This window comes from Ceratotherium simum, chromosome 25 (genome assembly GCF_057802395.1).
Source record: "Ceratotherium simum simum isolate JZ-2026a chromosome 25, ASM5780239v1, whole genome shotgun sequence".
Lineage (NCBI taxonomy): Eukaryota > Metazoa > Chordata > Mammalia > Perissodactyla > Rhinocerotidae > Ceratotherium > Ceratotherium simum.
The window spans coordinates 40,884,941-40,906,877 of record NC_141924.1 but is presented as its reverse complement, the minus strand read 5'-3'; the positions used below and the strand labels follow the sequence as shown (position 1 = coordinate 40,906,877).

At 37.5% G+C, this 21,937-nt stretch overlaps 1 protein-coding gene across 3 annotated transcripts in view; it reads left to right on the top strand.

The window, feature by feature from the left end:
* Window positions 1–21,937, top strand: part of SYT1 (synaptotagmin 1) — a 523,518-nt gene that overhangs the window by 234,348 nt on the left and 267,233 nt on the right. The gene's annotated exons all lie outside the window — the stretch shown is intronic.

Genomic DNA, 21,937 nt, shown 5'->3' with positions numbered 1-21,937 from the left:
CACGTTTTACCTACCATTTCATATCCTCTTCCTCTTCCTGAAAGATCCTTTGTGCTTCTACCCTACTTAGGGGCTAAATTTATCCTACAGGTGTCCACTCACATTTCCTTCCCCAGGAAGACTTCCTGTCCCCATACTTCTTTGTTGGGCATCCTTCCTCTTCTTGCTCGTAGCACCCTGTCCTGCTTCCTGTCATATCATGTCTCACACACATACACCATGTTATGATTCTCTGTTTGTAAGTTGGCGTTTTCTAGACTATCAGATATTTCCAAGCAGAGACAATGAGTTTTTCATTCATCTTAATGTAATAATAAATGACAAAAATAAAAGACGACTATAGTTTTTATCTCCAGTGACTACCATGATGCCTGCCACAGACTCAACGTTCAAAAAGTATTGTTGAATGAACAAATATATTTCAAAGTATCTCATGGTTTACAATGTATTTTCTCATGTGTTACATCACTTAATTTTCATATTGAGCCTCTATGGTGAGTGTAATGTTCTTATTTTTTAAATAACGAGAAACGTAAGACACAGAAAAGTTAAGAAACTTGTCCAAGGTCACAAATGCTACAACAAAGAAACCCTGAGACTCAAACTCATGACTTTAGACTCCACGTGCAGTGTTGTTTCTTTTACAACTCAGATGAGAAATCGGTCTCCCAGAAAAGTACAAGAGGGACCTCTGCTGCACCAGATTTCACTCTCTGAAAATTTTTACTACACTGAAGTGGTAGCATGCCACAGAAATTTTTTAACTTTCCATTTCAAGTTAAATGGACAAAATAAGAGTGTTCTTCAATTCAGTAACTGTTTTTCTCAGAGCATAGTGGTAGTAAATAATAGATAATCTTTGCCTTTGAGGGAATTTAAAGTTTAGTAGAAAAGATCAGAAAAAAACACAAATAACTGTAACTCAAGGTAAGAAAGAGATGCTACAAGAGAGTCAATAATTTATTGGACAAATCTTTATTAAATAATTACTTCTATGTGCCAAGTTTGGTGCGATGTGCTAGGTTTATGAGGATTTTAAAACAGGAGGTTGGGGCTCCCAGAAGAAAGAGATGTCTTCCAGAGTGCTGGATTAAAAACAGACTCATTAAGTGGCAGAATCTGAGAGAAGCTTAAAGAGCTGGTTGACTTGCAAAGGATAAGGACGGGAGTGGTCATTCTGGGAAGACACGGAGACAAACAAAAGCTACAAGGTAGAAACATGTGGGGCGTGTTTCAGAGAGAACCTGAATAATTAAAGTGTTAAGGGAAAAAGTGGGTGAATAAGAATGAAATATTAGGATCTTAAATGTCAGCCTAGGGAATTAATTCATAATTTTATAAGCAATGGGGAGCCATTGAGAGTTTTGAGCAATAGAATGACATTATTGGAGCTGGGATTTGTAAAGATTTATCTACCAGGTGCCTGTAGGATGCAGTAAGAAACTCTAGTTTCCTAAGCTAAAGGTGATAAAGTAGGGTTATTTAATTACACCATTATATTACAGAAAATATTTAGGTGACCTAAAATAAACACCTTCTTTTCATTTATTCTTCTAAAATAGATGAAACAATTTGAAGAGAGTCCCCACTGATGAGTTTTCATACTAAACAAAATGCCTGTTAGGGCAAGAGATTGCAACTCAGTGCAGTTAAATTAGATTTGTTATTTCTTAGAACTAAATTCCCTTTGGTAGATTGCAGAGAACGTCTATTGCAGATTAAAAAAGAAGAAGAACATGAAGCACACAGCAATTTTTCATAGTTATTACAGGTGACATCTAAAGTGGCAGAACGCAGACAAAGGAAAGACATATAAATTAGACAAATAAAAGAGTTTCTTTAGACTCATCCACAAACACCAGCAGAAGTCTATGAAGAGATAATGAGCTTGTCTGTCTAGGGTAGCTGGTGCTGAAGTAGCAGGCCCAGATAGCTTTCAATTCCAAAATGTATTCCACAGAAAAGTCAAATCACTTTTGATTGCTGTTTTCAAAAAGAGTCATTTTAGAATATTTGTATTTCACATAAGTTAACCAAAATATTTTATGTACTATGTGTTGGTTCTAATGTTATTGACACTAAGTATATACTGCTAAATATGATTGTAACAATTGACAGACATCCCTACATGCCTTAGGGGATCAACTTCAATGATTTAACTTGATGTTTTTATCGAATAAAATAAGAAGATATTTGTTATGGTGCTGTACCATTGAATCTGGCACTAATGGACAATGAATAAATAATTCTTTAAAGGTAGATATTTTATACTAAGGAGATATAGCTTTCAAACTATATAGTATCAGGTGTCCAAAAAACTCTCAGGGTTATAAATTCCATGAGATGATATACAAAACACAAATTCTATTGTCAATTAAATTTTGGAAATTTGCTTGTCTCTTTCCCTTAGAGATACACACTGCACATTAGCATATTACAAGCTGACGTATCCTGCCTAAAAATAAAACCTATTTAACTTTATTCAACCAAGTGCCTTCCAGTGGGAGTGCAAACTGGTGCAGCCACTATGGAAAACAGTATGGAGATTCCTCAAGAAATCAAGGATAGAACTACCATATGATCCAGCTATCCCACTGCTGGGTATTTATCCAAAGAACTTGAAAACACCAATTTGTAAAGGTACATGCACCCATGTGTTCATTGCAGCGTTATTCACAATAGCCAAGACTTGGAAGCAACCTAAGTGCCCATCAAAGGACGAATGGATAAAGAAGATGTGGTATATATACACAATGGAATACTACTCAGCCATAAGAAATGATGAAATCCAGCCATTTGTGACATCATGGATGGACATTGAGGGTATAATGCAAAGTGAAATAAGTCAGAGGGAGAAGGTCGAATACCATATGATTTCCTTCATTAAGTAGTAGATAATAACAACAATAAACAAACACATAGGGACAGAGACTGGATTGGTGGTTACCAGAGGGGAAGGGGGGAGGGAGGAGGGTGAAAGGGATAATTTGGTACATGTGTGTGGTGATGGGTTGTAATTGGTATTTTGGTGGTGAATATGATGTGGTCTATGCAGAAGTGGAAGTACAATGATGTACACCTGAAATTTTTACAATGTTATAAACCAATGTTACTGCAATAAACAAAAAATTAAAAAAAAAATTCGAGAATAAAAAGGAACGAGGATATTTGGAATGTGACAATAGCAACACCAGTAAAGAACTGACATATTAATATGACAGACCAATAAATATGCCTGTATATTCCCTGCTAGGCTCTCTACTAAAAAAAAAAAAAAAAAAAAAAAAAAAAAAAACCAAGTGCCATCCAAACTTATGTGACCATGTAGTCTGTTTATTTTCCTTTAATGTCTATTCATATTCCATGCTGACTTTAGAAAATATTGCCAGAGAGCAAGGAAGACAGCATTACACGCCAGGGATCTGTGAAGTTTTAATAAATCTGCTTACCACTAATCCCACTTCACAAAACATGGCTACTGGAGTTCTGGTCTGAGTCAACCCCTGGGGTGCTCAAATTTAACACAGGTGCTCATGGGATACCCATAGTTCTATTTAGTTCTGTCTCAAAAATGGAAAATTATCTCTGATTATTTTCTCTCCCTATCTCTGCTGCCTCTATTCAATCAATGTTTTCTGTGTTCTGACTCTGTGACAGGGAGCATAATATGTTCTGGAAATAAAATGGTGAGCAGAATGCTCATGGTCCTCACCTTCACTAAACCAGCAGTGTAGTGGAAGAAAGAGACGAGGAAGGAACCTGATATGTTTTTGCTAAGAAAAATACCTCACACTATAAGACACAGATTAGGAGCATCCATACTGCCTTGGTAGATTAAGGTAGTGAAGATTTGATTTGACTTTTCTGTGGAATACATTTTGGAATCGAAACACTATCCAAACCCTGGTACCTGTAGGATAATCCAAAGGTGAGGGGAGGTGGCTCTGTGCCTCTTAGAAGGTTGACCCTCTGTTCCTTGATTAGGTAGCTGCTATTACTTCTGGAACCTCCTCCCTCCTGCATGATTTAAGTCCAGGGCTACAAAGGGCAACACAGCTGACCCAAGACTCCTCCTCCAGTGTTTCCTCTGTGGTTTTTCCAACCCTGGAGAAGTTCTTCATGCAGCATTGGAGTCTAGGTCATGATTACAACCATAAGTCAAGGCCAGAAACACTACTTCATTGAGACAGAATGTAGCTATTTGAAGTATGTTCACAAAATATGGGATATGTTAGGATACTGCAGGCCAGTCCTATTTGGATCTTTTTACCGCTTGTCAAAATTCTGAATTGTCTTTGAGGAGAAAGTCCACTGGATTCAGAAATCAATGTGTATGTCATGTATAGGCAAAAGGAAAGAGTTTCTAAAACTGAAAGTATCAGCATTATTCACACGAACTTAATAACACCAAATTGGCAAAATTCTAATAAAATGAAGATTAAAATGTTTTAAAAACGAAAAACTGGCGTATGTTATTGTATGTGACAATTCTACATTTTTAAAAGGAAACATTCACAGGACAATGTGAATCATTTATCATCCTGACCAGACCTCTCCCACTCTTTTCTCTTTCAAGTCGAAAATGGTGCAATTATTCTGTTATGCTTCATGAAATAGTAAATTATCTCCAATTATTGTAAATTCACGGTGTCAGTAAAATGCTTGTGTAGAACAGCACATTCCCCATGGTCATCTTGGAATTTATTTCAATACCATAAAATTATAACTCTGAAAAGAGTTTCAAAAACATGTCTAGCTCATTTTCCTTGCCTCTGGGCAGGACTGGGTTGCAAATAATTCCAGAAAAATAACTATCTACAGAGAAGATCCAGTAATTATTCTTGTTAGCTACAGGGTTCAATTACACTTACACAGAGACAAATATTTTTTTCTGTATGGCATATTTCTTAATATCTCCTTATGTTCGTATTAGGTAAATTCTTAAAAATTCACATTTGACCACCTCAACACAGCTAAATGGTCTCTGAACAACAACAAAAATCAATCAATCAATCAGTCAATGACTTTACCCCATGAACTTCTGAGCAACCCTTTCATTTCTTTGCCTTGATATTTCCATTTTTGTCTAAAAGACAGCACTGCCCAGACAAATTTTTACCCACCTCTCAGTGAAATATCAAAAAGATGTTTTAAAAGCCATAGGGTCATCTAGCCTCTGCACAAAAACATTTTGTTATTCCCACAGAAACCGTAAAGTAAGCACAGCTCCTCCACTCACGTTACAGAATATTAGTAATTTTTAAAAATTATAATTATGAATTTTTACTAGGAATCTGGGAGATGCCCGATATCCTCTGTAAAATTTTCACACTGTCTACTGTTCTCCTTTTATCACTCGGCACACCATCTAGGCTCCCTTCCAGAGCCTGTCCTTCTACAACTTAGGGCTGCTTTGAGGGTTTCTAGAACAGTCTGAGACCATATATTAGTCTGCCAACCAAATATGTATTAAATTCCTACAAAGTTTCTCTCTTACTCACACTCTGAAAGCTACAAGGGGCAGAGGGGTGGAGTCTAATGATGTGAACAACCTTTGAAGTTAGAAAGATCTCTGTTTGATACCTGGTTCTGTCACTAATTTGCTAGACGACCTTGGATATGTCAGTTATCTTCTGAGTTTCAGGTCCCTTGTCATTTAAATGGGAATAATGATGCCTACCTCATAGAGTAGAATAAGGATTAAGTGAGATAACTTATGGAAAACAAATAATAGAGACCCAAACAAATTGGCGCTCAGTCCATGTCTGCAGTTACTGTTTGTATTATTGTTGCTGGTGTTCTTGTTGTTAGTAGTATTGCTGTGACTACTGGGGATGTCAGAGCATGGAGGCCCAAAAAGCCCAATGAAGCAGTTAAAGATTGGTATTAGTGTTCGCTGGGAGGAGTGGTTGGGATTTTGCACTGGCAGGGATGTACCTTATGTTCAGTGGCATAACAGTTATGTGGCTATTAGGAAGACAAAGTATTTCCTCTATGGGGTGATGAGGTATTGACTAAGAATACACACAAAATCTCTGATAAAGCAAAAAACCATGTTATTAGTATCCCCCTTTATAGATGGGGAGCATAAGGCTTAGAGTATTTATGTAACATGCCCAACACGATTGAACTAGGATTTAAACCCAGGATTTCTGAGTCTAAAGTCAGTGCTTTGTCCACTTACACCAGTCTTTGCCCTCTGCCTTCTAGGACACAGTCCTTCCCATATTCTTCCCCAACCAGTCAACCTCTTAGTCTTGCCTATTTTGAATTCCCATTCTATGTTATACTCACTTTTTTATAGTGTAAATATTTGCTGTATTCTATCTCTTTCTACTAAACTGTGAGCTCCAAGAGGTCCAAGAGAATTTCTTATTCATCTCTGTATCTCAAAGGCTACACCTGAATCTGTGTTCCATCTCTAAAGTGGGTGGGCAAGTCGCTTCTCCCGCGCTCCAGGGAGGAGGTCGCCCAGGGTTCGGTCTGGACCGCCCTGGAATGCACAAGCACCTCTGCAAACGGAGAAGCACCCGTGTGGAGACTGGTGGAAGATAAAGGCTAATGAAGAAGCCAGGGTACAAACTTAAAGCCTTTCAGATCTGGACTAAGGATAAACTCTTGAGCTTAGGAGTTGCTTCTTGAGAGTCCCGTTACTGGAGTGATTAATCTACCAGCAGTATACAAGGACAGATTAGCAAGAGATGGAGTTCCAGTAAAATCCTTCATTGGCTAATTAAATTCCCTCTTCACTCAATTTTACTACAATTAAAATATAAAAGGTCTGTTTACGTTTTTGATGCCTTTATATGTATTAAAAAATACAATATTCTTAAGTGGATTTTCCCTTTGCTTTTCTCTGCTTCAGTATAATGCAGTCATTATCCATGGGGGCCCACAGTGCTCCGTGTTCAATCCACCAACTGCCGTGCTGCACATTCCCTCAGGCAATTTATTTCAATTTCAGAAGGAGCAACCAACTCCACAGTGGATGACTGCTGACTGCAGTTTCACACCGTCCCTCTTTGGGAGTAAACTCGTGTCAAGCAACAGGCTTCCACATGTGAGCCTGGATGTGCTCAGTCCCCTGTCAGCAGCAGTGGCTTCGGGCCTGGGAGACCCCGGGTTCTGCCCATGGGGTGAAGAGCTGCAGACAGCTCACCCGCCTCTAACACAGGACTGGATTTTTATGTTAAAAAACAAACTGTAGAAAATGTAAGGGAAAATAAATAGGTTGCACAGAGAAGATTTTCAAACCAGTCATTATCCCGTGTAAGAGCTAGGTCCTATTACAACATAGTTGGAGGTGGCCAGATATCATAAATGCTTATGTTTACTTTTGGAAAAAATTATAGAACTCTTAGGGTAACAGCTTAAGACTCATAATTTTCATGGTTAGGGGGTTAGAGCCTAAATGTTCAGAAGTTTTTCCATGAATGGCTATCATCAACTTAAAATAGCTGTATTTACTAAATAAATTCATACCGAGCTGGACACACAGGGTAGAAAATCTGTAGCCAGTGAAGGGGCCCCTTGGTCCATTTGGCCTCTCAGCTGTTGTCTCTGATTTTCTCTATATGCTGATTCTGTTAAATAATTTGATGTTTATAGAAATGATCTAGACTATTATTTGATAATATCCTCTATTCTTGAACTACATTATCATTTACCCCATTACCTTGCACTTGGGAATAGCACGTTGGAATAAGCCATGTTGCTATTTAATGTGTACTTATGAATTATTGGTTATGTATCATCATGTTCTAGCTAAAATTATGACTTTAACATAGAAACGGATGTTTCTAGAAATGTATTACAACAGTCTTTGGGGGTAAGTTTTTCAAATTTTGGTTGTATGTTATCATAAAGTTAGACATTTTTCAATTGTAATATTAAGCAAAATTTTTATGTAATTTGAATAGACAAGCCTTTTCCTTAAGTCTACATACAATTTTCATGTGCTAGTATTGGTGCAAAAGCAAATGGCATACTGTCTTTCTGCTCTTGTTTAAAGTGATAATCGAGTTTACCATCTCCACTATGTAATAAAGCAACAGCACTAGTATAGAAATCAGGAAGGAAGAAAAAGCATTTAGTGAACAGCAAAGTTAAGTCAAATACTGTACGTGTTATCTCCTCTAAGTTACACAACACAAAAAATGGAGTAGTTATGATCTGAGTTTCGGGGTTAGTAAGTAATTTACCAAAGTGTCCTGCTGGCTCTTTAAATGCTGTAACTCCACAGGCTTCCATCCTCAGCACTCTGTTTTTCTATGGTACATAATTTCCCTGGGTGCTCTCATCTCTTTACATGGTCTCAATTGCTACATATATACTCTGATTCCTCCCAAATCCATTACTTGCCACTGTAACTTTTCTCCTAAACCCCAGACCCTTATACCCAACTACCTACCAGATATCTTCCCTTCTTTGTATCTAGACACTTCTCCCTCCAAATATCCACTATTGATTTCCCAATTTTCTCTACTCTGCCTCCTATATTATTTGGTGATTGCTGGTATCACCATCCAGCCAAGGTAGGAGAAGGCTGGTCATTTTATTTTTCTCCTTTACCCCTAATATCCTTCCACAAATTTCACCTCCTCAATATCGTCCAAGCACAACTAGAGAATCTGTGTCCGTCGTCTCTACCCTCACTAACTTCTCCTATTATGTCTATCATCCTCACTTGCTTGGAGTCCTAACAGGCTCTCCTGCCTTCAGCTTTAACCCCCTCAACTCCGCCTCCACATTACTGCTGGAGAACTCTATATAAATAATGCACATATTCCATTCCCCTTTCTAAAAACCTTCAGTGGCTCTCCATTTTCTGTAGAAAATAGGCTGAGCCCCCTGACAAGGCCCTCCTTGATCTGGTTCACACTTTCTTCCATAAAGCGTCATCTCTCTTCATTCTTGACCCTCACTTTATTCTTCAGAAACACCAGCTCCTTAGATTTTTTCTCACATAACATGATTCTTATTTGGTCATAATATTCCTTCAGCCCAGAAGGTCCTTCTTCTCTACACCCTCACTTTTTCTAACTGATTCCTCCTCACCTTTTAAGGTTCAGTAAATGTTACTATCACCAGAAATCCTTCTCCAACGCAGTCTGACAAAAAATCAGAAGGGTAGGGTTTATATTTGGAAGTTGCTACTAAGAGTCTAGAGAGTTGACTTGACATCACTGGTGTTTGAGCTTAGTGAGCAGAAATGTACACTTGCAAATGAACTTGAAAAGCCTAAGACATGCTGAAACAAATAAAGGGGAAAGCTCCAAATCATTTTGGAAGATTCCTTTACTTCTTGAATTAACTTGTAAGATTTTTTTTCTAAGCTAACTTACTTGAATAGCTTTATTCTCCCCTTGAGTAAGGACAGAAACTAATTAGGCATCCTCCAAGGTACAGATGGGAAAATATCATCCTTCTTCTTTTCTTAATCCCCAGTATAACCAGATGTAGTGAAGATCCCAGCTGCCTCTTGAAGGCCTGCTGTGGGGCAATAGGATCCAAGAGACCAGGCCAGCCAACCAAGCTTAACATTTGCATCCAAATGCCTCCCCAGAAGCAATGAATTCAACTCCCCAACTCCCTACCCATTATACTGCTTATGGGAAATAGTACCACACAAAGCAGTGGGCCTGTGTGTAGGCGAGAAAAACATTTACCCAAGTCAGAACATCCTACATCTTATGTGGTGATGGAGCCCAGTCAATTAAGGAGAACAGAGCAATTAATGTATATATAATTTTTAGCAATTAATTTATATATAATTTTTAAAGTACAAATTGCAAAATTTGAGGGGGAGAACTGCTTAGAACAGCTTCATGGTGCCCTTTTATCTTGAATTTCAATTTAGCTGTCCGAGTTTTACAGTCACAGTATATAACTTGTCCAAAATAACCTAAGATATCAGTAAAGCTGGACTTACATGGCGTACACTCATGCACAGTGTCTCCTAAGACACTTTTATTCCCCCACATACGTTAGCTGAGTGAAGTAAAAGCATCAAAAAAAGGACTTCATGTGAAAAATTTATGTTTATCAAAAAGTTATATGATGTTTCATGTGACTAAATATGTGATCAAATTTTAAGAGAATTTCCTTAAGCGTTTCATTCTTATAGCTTGGAGGCAGTATAGGCATCATCGGATCCAGATTCTTTGCTTTGCAGCTGAGGATCCGATGCAGGCAGCAGTTCAGTGACTCGATGATCGCACCGCCAGTGTCAGCTGTGAATCCCGACTCCCTGACCTGGGAGGAAGTTCCAGGGCACCTTACAAACTCCTCCTATTTTCAAAAAGTAATTATGTATAAGTGTGAGCCAGGATTCAGAGTAGTGAGCTAAAATGTTTCAATCAGCAGAAATTATGTGTGGTCTACGTGTAATCTCAAATAGCCTTTACAGAATAGTGGAGCCTCGGTCCATAATGTCACATCGTCCTCCATATACGCTCTAGTGTTGGAGTCCGTTTCTACTCCCTGAGTTACTCCTAGGTTATCTTTTCCTTTCCTTCTCTGGCAGACCTGTTTCCCAATTGTGAGGATCTCATCGTTCACATCCACACCACTCATTGCCCAACCTGACTGCCAGGATGTGGGGATTGAGTTTAGCTACCAAGAGACATGCTTCAAGCCCCTCCTTCCCAGGCACTCCTGGACTTGGCATATAAATGTTTTTGGTCTGTGGAAGCAGTCAGCCTCATATGCTAATTGAAGGTGAAAGATTTCTTTGTCTGTTGGGTTTTTCTCTAACATCCTAGAACAATCTGAAATAAACTGTAGAGTATGGTTTCCAGTGGCATTAAGTAGATCTAAAAAGAAAGGTAGACTGCTATTGGACATTGGTAGTCTCTCGTTGATTTCCAAAGCAGGGCCTCTGTAATGGTGTATTCAATTTTGCCCTTTCGTCCCCTCCCCTCTCGGGGCTCGTTAACCACCGAGAGTCACCCTCTACCTCCACCACTACCCACAAGCTGCTCCAGTTCCCATCCCTGGCTGTGGATGCCTGGGGGGAAGCATAAGGTCAGTGACCCATGAGTGACCACTGATAAGCAGTGAGTCTGCTAAACTTGTGTGCTGAGCCACCTGAGATGTGACTAGAAAGGATTTTTCTATTAGCTGCTTTCAAAGAAAAATTCTGGAACCCAAATAGTGTCTTTAATGCCCCAAGGACAGACCTTGTATAGAGGAGAAGTCAAACCTTGTATTTGCTTAATTATCAATAGCCTGTCAAGGTATTAAATAATATACAACATAGTCAATGCCATTCAAGTTAACTGGCATTTCTCAAGTTCCTTATACATGGTAGCCAGATATATACAACAATGAAAAGTCCTGCTCTCGCTGGTAAAGGGGAACTAAGAAAAGCTGCATTTAACCACACATTTTCATGAAACTGTTCTCCTCTTGTCATTGCTTTTCAGCACTTTTTGATGTAGATGTCTTCTGTCTATCATGTTTCCTGACGAGATTTATAAGATCCTTCAAATTACAGAACTATAGCACGTGCCTTACGCACATTCTCTTTCTTCAAACTCATCATCACTTGTATAATTAGATATAAAAGACTAATTTTTTAATGATATGAAATTCCTTTGAAAAAGGTCAATAAACAGATTCATGCTCCAAATAAGTGTGGGAATTTTTAACTAGTTATTAGAAGTTTCCTATAAATTGAGCTATTATTGAACTTGAATATATCTAATTTAGATTCCAAATGTGATAAGTAAAGCAAATTTTTCTAGTCATATACAAGTTCCATTCATTTTATTGCCTATAAATTAAGTCTGGAAAGTTTAAGTGAGAGATATGAAAATATTTGTAGCATAATGATGTTTAAGGTGATGCTTTATTTCCATCAAGTCCTTAGTAAATAATTCTTAATTATTTTGAGAAAGATGGTTTTTTATCTTCCCCATATTGCCTAGGGCTTCAAGTTATAATTCTAACTATTAGTCCAACTTGCTCTATTTTTTTTTAATAAATGAGGACACCTCCTATGTAAGGTAATCATTAACATCCATCCCTTTTAAAAGCATTTTGACTGAAAATGAAGAATTATGATTAAAGGAGAGCCTGGTTTTACAAGAGAGCACTTACCCTTCCTTTTGGAGACAAGTTCTGCAGCCATCCACAGAAATGTATGTTTAATTCAGTTATGATGGAAAGAATGAAACATCTTTCAAAAGCTTCAAATTAATTTGCCATTTAATCCACATATTTCTAACAGGCTCTCACACTAAGCAAGATAGAAGCTCATGGATTCCTAAGCAAAACCTACCTTAAGTTCTCATCTATCTAAAAACGTGTCTTATGTTGGCTGCCTTAGCATTGCAATTCCCATCATCGAGTTCAATCCTTTGGGCCACTCCATTGTTTCTAAAGGTATCCATCTCAAAGCACTGTGTGTGTTTGTGTAGGGAGTAGTCGCAGAGAGAAAATAGAAAAGGATAAATGTCCCATTAACAAATTCATAGAATTGATTTTCAGGTTCCTTAGCCATTGCTTCAGAAATCTGCGGGGACGAGAATCTTAGAGAAAACAAAATAGGTAATTATGTTAAAAATGGTAACACGTAATGTCCATTTCATTTGATCCTCTGGATAGTAACATCATTCTCATTCTATAGATAAGGAAACTGAGGCTCATAGACATTGAGTGACTTGTTCAAGCCTGTGCTCATAACCACAGCACTGCATTATCGTATTGCAAACATTTTGCTTACTTACAGTTTAGAAACACGTTTACTGCATAAATTCAGTTCTTTTGTATATATAATCTTACTATTTTTTTTCCTCTGGCTAAAATAAAATTGAAGCATTTTACATTTCCTTAATTGACAGCAGGTGTCTGAAAGTTTAATTTTCCATTTTTGGTATTAGAACTCAATGAGCCCAAATTAGTGATTCCTGTAAACTTGAAACAAATAGGAATGCTTTTTTAAAAGTTAACAAATAAAAGTTCTTTATTTCCTTGACCAGTAAATTAACAAAAAAGGGGAAAAAATCTCCAGAATAGCTTTACTCTTTCCCTCAAGTGAAGAGGAGAGTAATTAAGGACTCTTTCAGACACCAATGGGAAAAATTTCTTTCCCTACCCTGCTTCTATTTTGTTGTTGCTCTTGTCGTACTTTTAGCTAACATTTATCAAGCACATACTATGTGCCAGGCACTGTGACAAGAACTTGCATTTACATATTTGATGCTTGCCACAACCCCATGAGGTTTTCATGAATTAAGCCACAGTGAAATTGTCAAACAAAATTGCAGACAGGAGACCAGGATTCACTCTCTAAAAGCCAATCTCTATTTCACACTTTTGACTCTACCCTAAGGATAGCCAGAAGTATATTGCCTTTCAAATTTATGTGGCCTGCCTTAGGGAAGAATTCTCCAGTACCAACATGGTGTAATGGGAATAGCATAGACACCCAGTGGTTGAATATACTCTTTGCAACTTTCTTGTATGATCTTGGAGACAATACCCAACTTCTTAGAACTTCCATTCCCTCAGCTGAAAAAAGGATACCAAACCCAAGGGATTATCATGAGGAAGAAATTAGATAACCTGTATATAACCTGGAAATAAGAGCCCAATAATATAGCAGAGTATTTTTCATCATCATCATCATCATCATCATCACCATCATCATGTTTATTAGACGGTACATTCTCAGATTTTGGGGGAAGAAAATGAATAGCAAATGAATAGAAAGTGAGACTCCTCCATGTAGTAGCTGTATACATTGTGTATATACAACTATGTGTTATTGTCATCTCGTATTTGATGAATAAACAATTATATTTCTATTCTTTTTTTTTTTTTTAGATTATAAATCAAATGTCCAGCCTACAAAGGTTTGAAAAGTTAAGTGTGGAGTAGTCTGAGTAAAATTAAAAGTCTTAATTCATTTCACATGAAGCTGAAGGGGAAAAATGATTAGAGGTTATTCCAGGAAAGAAAGGAGGGAGAAGAAGAGACAATTGAGAGAGAAAAAAAAAAGAAAAAATATGATAGGTATTTCTTCTCCATTCTCTGCCTTTGTTTGATTTTTTTACAAGGACTATAGCATTGACATATGCATCCTTGATTCTTGTTATTTCTGATAGAGAGTAATCCATCCCTTCTTTGGTATGTGTCTTAGGGCTTAGCAGATCGCTTTATCTCAGAAAGTTAAATCACAGAACCCTCGATAAAAATGGGTAGAAACTATTAAAAACTGCCTAAGTAGAAAATTTTTTTTCTTCTTTCTAGTTCAGGACTCCATTCTTCTTTGGCAGACTGTTAAAGTAACAAAAATGTTTAGAGTTGTTGGCTTTATTTATACAAAATTTAAAATACTAAAAATATATCATTCTCTCAACTGCTCTAATATCAATATCACTCTGTTAAGAGGTATATCACATTCCTGAATCAGGGACATTCACTCTTCCTGGCACAGGCAGCCCCCAGGTTCCTTCTGGTCTCTGCTCAAAGTCTGCCTTATCACAGATGCCTTTCCTAACTTCCTCACAGGAAATAAGTCCCCCATCCCATCACTCCCTACCCTCCTTATTTAGCTTTTTCTTTATTTTTTCAAAGCACTTATCACCGTGTCACATTTATCTGTTTGTTTAGTGTCATTCTCACCCCACTAGAATGAAAGCTTCATGAGACCAGAAACGTTCTTTGTTCACTACTGTATGGCATGAAGGAGAACTCAGTGACTATTTGTTAAATGAGTGAATGTTGAAGAACGATTATCTTTTAGACAAGCAAAGAGAGAGAGAGAGAGAATGACATTTTTGAAAGTGTTTTGTAATATGCTAGGATTGTCACTTTAACTCCAGTGAGATAGCCACTTTGGAGGATTTACATATGCAGTGTCAAATGACCTCATTTAGGGTGTCTATCTGTATACCTCAAAGTGGTGATGGTAAAAGTATTTTTAGACCTAGAATAAGACAGGGCTCTAGATGTCCTCAATTACTAAGTGAGCTGGTCTAGAGGGGTACTAGAGTGAAAAATACAAGACCGATGACTCTGTCACCGTATCTTGGACTCAAGACTGTATTTAGGATAGAATCTACCAATTACATGAATTCTGTGTTTGTTAACTTGCAGCGTTAGTACTCAATTCACTAAAACTCAGGTTTTCAACTTGAAAATTAGCACCTATGCTATTTGATTACAATTTTGTGTCATCCAGAATCATGGGAGTTTCCAGTCTAGGGCCCCACTTCACTAGGAGGAGGCTGGTGGAATTCCGCTGGTGGCATCTCTCACTGTTAAATCTATTATCTCTCACAATTAAGATGTGGCTCCAAAGTTTCATAGCTTTTTCAACAAAACAAAGGCTCAGGAATGATGTAGACCTACCTTCCATTAAGAGCAGACAAGTGACATTTATTGCTTACTCATAATCCCTTAATCCCTTAGAGCTTCACCCCTATCACTCAAACTGCTCATCAGAGTATTCTTCTCAGAGGCAGAAACAAATTCTGGTAAATACAATTTTCTCCATATTCTTACAATTCAAAGATAAATTTTAGTGCCACTCACACCTTGGTTTTCTGGCAAATGCCTGACTAGCTCACCCGTAATCTGACTTTGCCTTGATTTAGCAATGGCTGCAAGAAAGATATGAAAAAACAGAAGGACAATTTTCATCATGAAATAAATTGAGAGTCAAGAATTTAGTAATGCTTAAGAGCAAGAGCTTTGAAGCTAGCCTGGTTTGTATTATATCTGAATTTGCCAATTACAGCCACGTGAAAATGAGCAAGCTACTTAATATTTCTAAAGCTTATATTCCTCAACTATAAAATGGGAAGAAGGATAACACCTAGCTCAGAGGACTGATGTGAGAATACTAAGTAAGTTCTGAACAAAGTCGTCATGAGGACTGAGTAGAATCGTGGACATGGAAATGACTATCACAGAGCAGGCCAACATGTCCATTTCCTTTGCTTCCCCCTTCACTTGGAGAGGATCCAGTTCCTGGGGCTTTCGTGTGCTACCAAAATCTTGCCTTGGTGTGGCTATTTCTGTTTCCACCTGTCTTTAATCTGCCACATACAAGAACAAAAGCTGATAGAAGACTGGAAAACAATGATTACCTTGTCTTTATTTATTAATAGAAAGGGCCCTTCCTTAGGAATTAATGTTGGAACATGTTGATGGAGATGATTAATATCATCTAATATTGTTTAAATTCAGCTATTTAGGAAATGAAATATCTAGCCAGATAGAGAGAAGATAGACAGATGATACATGGAGGGATGGATAGATAGATAGATAGATAGATAGATAGATAGATAGAGGAAGGTAGACAGACACATAGGTAAATATATGCATGGATGGATAGGTAGATAGACGTATAGGAGCACGGATGGGTGGATGGATGGATGGGTAGGTAGGTAGACGACAAATAGGTAGTTATATACATGGATGGATAGATAGAAAGAGAGGCAGACATATGGAATACTATATGGATAGCTGGGTGGATGGATGGACAGACAGACAGACAGATGTATGTATATATGTTATGGGATGAATAAGGTGTGAAAAACATCATGATTTGGAATTTAGGGTAAGGAAGGAAATTCTTAGAACCCTGTCTCCATTTTGAGTTACAGCTGAGCACACTTATGATTTAGACCTATGCTCTTTAGACTGCAGCATGGTGTGCTCAAGTAGCAAGACAAACCTGGTATGTTTTCCTAGAAATTCTATAATCTTCAAATATTTGAGTAATTTTTTATGTTTCTGTTTCAATATTCGATATATTATGAAACAAGGTGCAAAATTCATATGTATTTTTTAGGAAGAAACTCAAAGCTTCAATGTGATTTTATGGTGGAAAAGAGTAGCCGTGGGTTACAATCCACCAGACTCTCCTGATGGTATCCCTTCCTTCTCATTTGCGTTTATGGGTACTTTGATTGAAAATTTTAGAAATACATTGTCAACAAAAGGGTCACAACAATTGATGTGGTCTAAAACAAAAACTCTTTACAATTTTTGTTCTGTTTGTTTTTATTTTAGCAATGTATACATTAATTTTTGCTAAAACTAAATATGCATGCTATTAAGATAATGCTGATATGATGAAACATTAAGCAGAACAGGCTATGAGATACAATGGGGAGCAGGACACAATTTGCTATGAGTAAAAGATAAAAGGCACAGATGCATGTCAAGCCAAATACTCAGTAGACTCATGAAACTTTCCCTCATGGGTCTATAAGAGAGCATGGTCAGGTCATGAAAGTTCTACTGAGAGGAGCAGTCACTGCTGAAGGAATTGAATAATGCACTGACCATGGGTGTTTTTCTAAAGCCACGTAGGAACACTGATGTAGTCCAGAAGGAATTACATTGTAACGTATACTGCCTCATTCACCATATTTGAATATGAATGTCCACAAAGATTTAGTATTTGAAAATGTGCTAAGAATTCAAAATGGTTGGGAATCTCTAGGTTACATTTTGCAGATTAGATCAGGAGACTTACTGACACCTGTTAGCAGCATACCATAACCAGGTGGGGGAGGTGGCTTTTAATAAGTGAATCTAAGTATAAATGAGTAAAATTCCATTTAAGTCACAAGGCTTTGGATGGAATATGAGGTTATATTAAACATGATTCAATATGGGTATATTATAATCATTTTCATAAATGTATTATTTTGCAAATGGGTACAGACCTCTGCAAATGAACAGATGGAGAGAATTACACACACAAACAAAACTCAAATAACATTTTTAGATTATAAGTTTACAGATCTTTCTCAGAAACTCTTATATAAACAAGTAAACTTTTTTTCTTTATACATAAAAATGTGGGAAATTCGCTAAGATTCATCAGGAATTCCTGGGCATACAGTTATAGTCACCAAAGAAGAATTTTTATTGTCATCTTAAAAGAATTCTTTTTCAAAAATTGTGTTTTTTTCACAGTGAGCTCTAACTACGTGACTATATAATTTATATACTAAAGTGGGACACTTCTGAGAGTTAGAGAAGGTGCTGGAACCAATTAAAAGGTATTAATTGATCTATACCAGGCTTTGCCGTGGGCAAACTGAAACACAGTCACTCTAGGAATAACAACAGTTACCTGAATATCATGTCACCCCATGCATTGTTGTCCACCATCTCTAAACTAATGGACACTTATCGTCATATTGCTCAGAAACAGTTCATGGGTGGCATGTTTCTGCACATCTTGAGAGCATAGAAACCAGTTGCCTGCGTTCTCAGTCTTATCCAAGAATGTTTGTATGGCAAACAGCTTTGGAAGCTAGAGATCCAGAGCAGAAGTCTGGCTTGTTTGCCTGCATCCCACTATAAAAGATTCGGGTTTCAAAGCTTAGGATTCCTCAGCTGTGACACAAACCCACTATGTGCACATTGTCCATCTGGACTGTGCCACGTCACCCTCATGGAACTTGGGATGTCGGGGGGAAGTGGCACAGATATGAAGCTCATGCTGCTTGCTGTGCCACGAATAAAAGTCCTTTATCTTTGTCCCAGGAGTCTCATGTCTTCTGCCAGCATCCATGAATCTGTAGCAGGCCAACTTGTTAACTTACAGGTAGGGCAACATCTCAGCCCCTTCCTAGCCCTTAACACACATGCATAGGGCAAGGGCAGAGCAAATAACCACTGTGATAGTGATATTTAATCCAGCTGAGTCTAAGAAAGGGCGCTGGACAGGCATCCAGAGATAAGTTGCAATCCCTCTGGACTACAACCTTTTTGAATGACTCTGAACAAATTACTTCACTTCCCTTGGGTCCTCAATTTCCTCATGTATAAAGTAGTCAGGAGAGAGAGGTGGCCTTTTAAGGTCCTTCTGACTCTAAATTTTTTGCATTTGTGATCCTTTCAATATATCCCATAACTCTGTCCCTCATTCCCACCACAGGATTTATATATGTATAGCTGCATGTGGTAACTTAAAAATCACAGAATATTAGAGTGTGGAAGCTCCTTAGAGACAACCTATTCTATAGATTTCCATAACTATGCTCTGATAAATCCCAGGATTGTTCAGAGAAGATTTGGGGACTCCAAAATGCTTGATTGATTTAATTTTTGTATAAATTTTAACTAGTTTTTAAATTGAAACAAAAGTATATGGACAAATGTCTTATAAGCCAAATGCTAACACATAGACGACAAACAATGAGCTAACTTATATCCTCATTAACCTTACAAAATGCAAATACCATACAACCCAATTTCTAAAATGAACCTACACTGATAAAACGTTTCTTTTAACTGTTATTTATATGGGAAGTTAAAAACAACAAATCTTTTTGAGAGACTGATTTCAATATGAAATGAAAGATATGACACCGATGAACTGCAGGAATATTAGTGTGATGAAAGGGAGTGTGATGAGTTGGGGTGAAGAAGAGAAGGCAGAGGCAGGGAGGTAACTGCATGTATGGAGGGATTATAATTTAGTTGAAGTTTTTTTTTTTTCTCTTGAGTTGAGGATCCCATTTGGTTTCTTTTGAGATTGTGTAGTTGAATGCTGCAATAATTTGGAGTGTGGGTTTACTACAGTGGCTTTTGTTCCTACCAGAAAATTGTTATTAAAGGTCTCCTTGCACATAAAGGTTTCCTTGAACAAAAGGTTTTCTTTTGTTCCTGGCTTGCCATCGCTGCCCCCAAGGATGGGATGATGGACCTGAACTAGGGAGGAACCAGCAGGAATGGAAAAGACATATGTATAAAAGGCAACATGGAAGAAGAAACACAGAATTCAATGGCTGATTCATGTACAGAAAAGTTTAAACACTGCTCTTGCATCTCAGTGACTGGGAAAATAATGGCAACTTTGATAGAAATAGGAAAGTTGAATAGAGTAACCAGTTTTGAAGGGAAAAATTATAAGCACAATTTTAGAAAGTTTAGAGTTTAAAGAGATAGCAGGCCATTTGGTGTAAATCCCCAGTGAACAGACCAGAATTCAGGAGAGAGGCCTACCTAGAGTTATGGATTTGATAGTCATCCGTGTCCATAGATTGCAGGCTTCAGATATCAGAAATTAGCTGTTATTCTTAAATCTGGACGTGCCAGTCATGCTGGCAATTTTCTGCCGCTCTTTCCAATAAAAAGTCCACGTTCTGATTTCACTGTGATTCAGTAAATTGCCTCAAATCTCTTATACCATTTTCTTTGTTGCTGGGTGTCAAACCCAAATCTACCTCCACTTTAAGTGTAAAAGTTTTAAAAACAGTGTTGTGTATATGTAAACTGAATAATTACATCTTCCTTTACCTGAGCAATATGGAAGTGTGAAAAAAATAATAAGAAATCATTTTCACCAGTGAGAGTAATTCAGGTCTACAAAGGCATATTTGAATTACTGTAAAAGAAAAGGAGACCTGACAATTTCTGTTTGATTGTGGGATGTATAGCATCATCAAAATGACAAGGTAAATGTTGAGGAACATTTTTCTGAATGTTGGAAGAATTGACTGGGTATTCAGCAGAAGCTAAATGAAAATGTCAGGGTAATGATGAAGATTTTACACTTTAGCACACTCTGATGATTGGTACATAGCAAGATTTGATTGTGGTTTCACAAAAGTAGGAAATTGAATTTTCAAAGACATTGCCTGTATATACTAGAACATACTAGAATGCTCCTTTATTTTGCATTCAAGGTTTTTTTAAATATATACATTTTTAATAGTATGTTATTTAACTAATGTATATGTCTCACTCACCAATTTCATCCCTTGAATCCACAGACTTTTTTCTAACTTTATTTCTTTTTTTTTTATAATTTTATTTATTGATTAATTTTTTTCCCCCAAAGCCCCAGTAAATAGCTGTATGTCATAGCTGCACATCCTTCTAGTTGCTGCATGTGGGACGCGGCCTCAGCATGGCCGGAGATGCGGTGCGGGGTGCGCGCCCAGCAGTGGAGTGCGTGCACTTAACCGCTAAGCCACGGGGCCGGCCCCTAACTTTTTTTCTTTGTAAGCATAAAATTATTCTAAGCTTTTCTCAGATACTAATAAATAAATAACTAGAGTTCAATGAGTATCTACCACATGCCTATCACAAGGCTGGGCATCATGGAAGTTTAGGACTGAAGAAATTACAATTTACTGGGGAGGCAAGATTGGACACACATAAAATCAGTATTCGACATTTCCTTCTGTGATCAGGAAGAGTAAGAGTTGGGTGGAAATGCCTCCTTGGTTGATATAAGCATCTTGCTTTTGATTGAAAAAGGCATTTATGGTGACATCAGCTTGTCCGCCTCCATGCCTTTACTTTTAGGGCCACGGAAGGGTTGGTTGTGGTGAGTGGATGCTTATTCTCTTGGCAGAAGCGGAAGGGTTGAGGGATTTGGGTGTCCTTTGGAGTGGTTGAGTTTCTGAACAAATAAGATCCTAGCAAGAGCAATTAAAATAAACTGTTAATTAAGAGCTTTTGGTATCTGAACTGGGGGAAGCAAATCAAAGTGGCAAGCTTTGACTCCAAGTCCTGTCATTTCTCTGAAGCCCGGAAGGGTAGCCTGAGACAACATGGCCTGGAAATTTCCTGAATGCCTGAAAGGAGTTGGGTTGAGTTCAGCTTAGACTGGAAAATATGTCTATGTTTAGAATAAATAGTAAATTTTTAAATTTAACACTTAGAAAATCACTTAATTTTCCATTATTATAAAAATAAATATACCACTCCAATTAGTAGACATTCTTTCAGCTGCTATCTATTGAGCCTTTATTAACAATTAGACATCTGCTAACTGCATCATCTTGATTAAACCTCACACAATATTATGAAGGTGGTATTTTAATTATCCCGTTTTTACAAAGAAAAGAAAAAGACATGGAGAAATTAAGTAACTTGTCCAAGATCCTTCAGCTCATTAGAGTTGAGGCTGGAATTGGAACCCAAACTTGCTGACTCTAAAGTCTTCTTG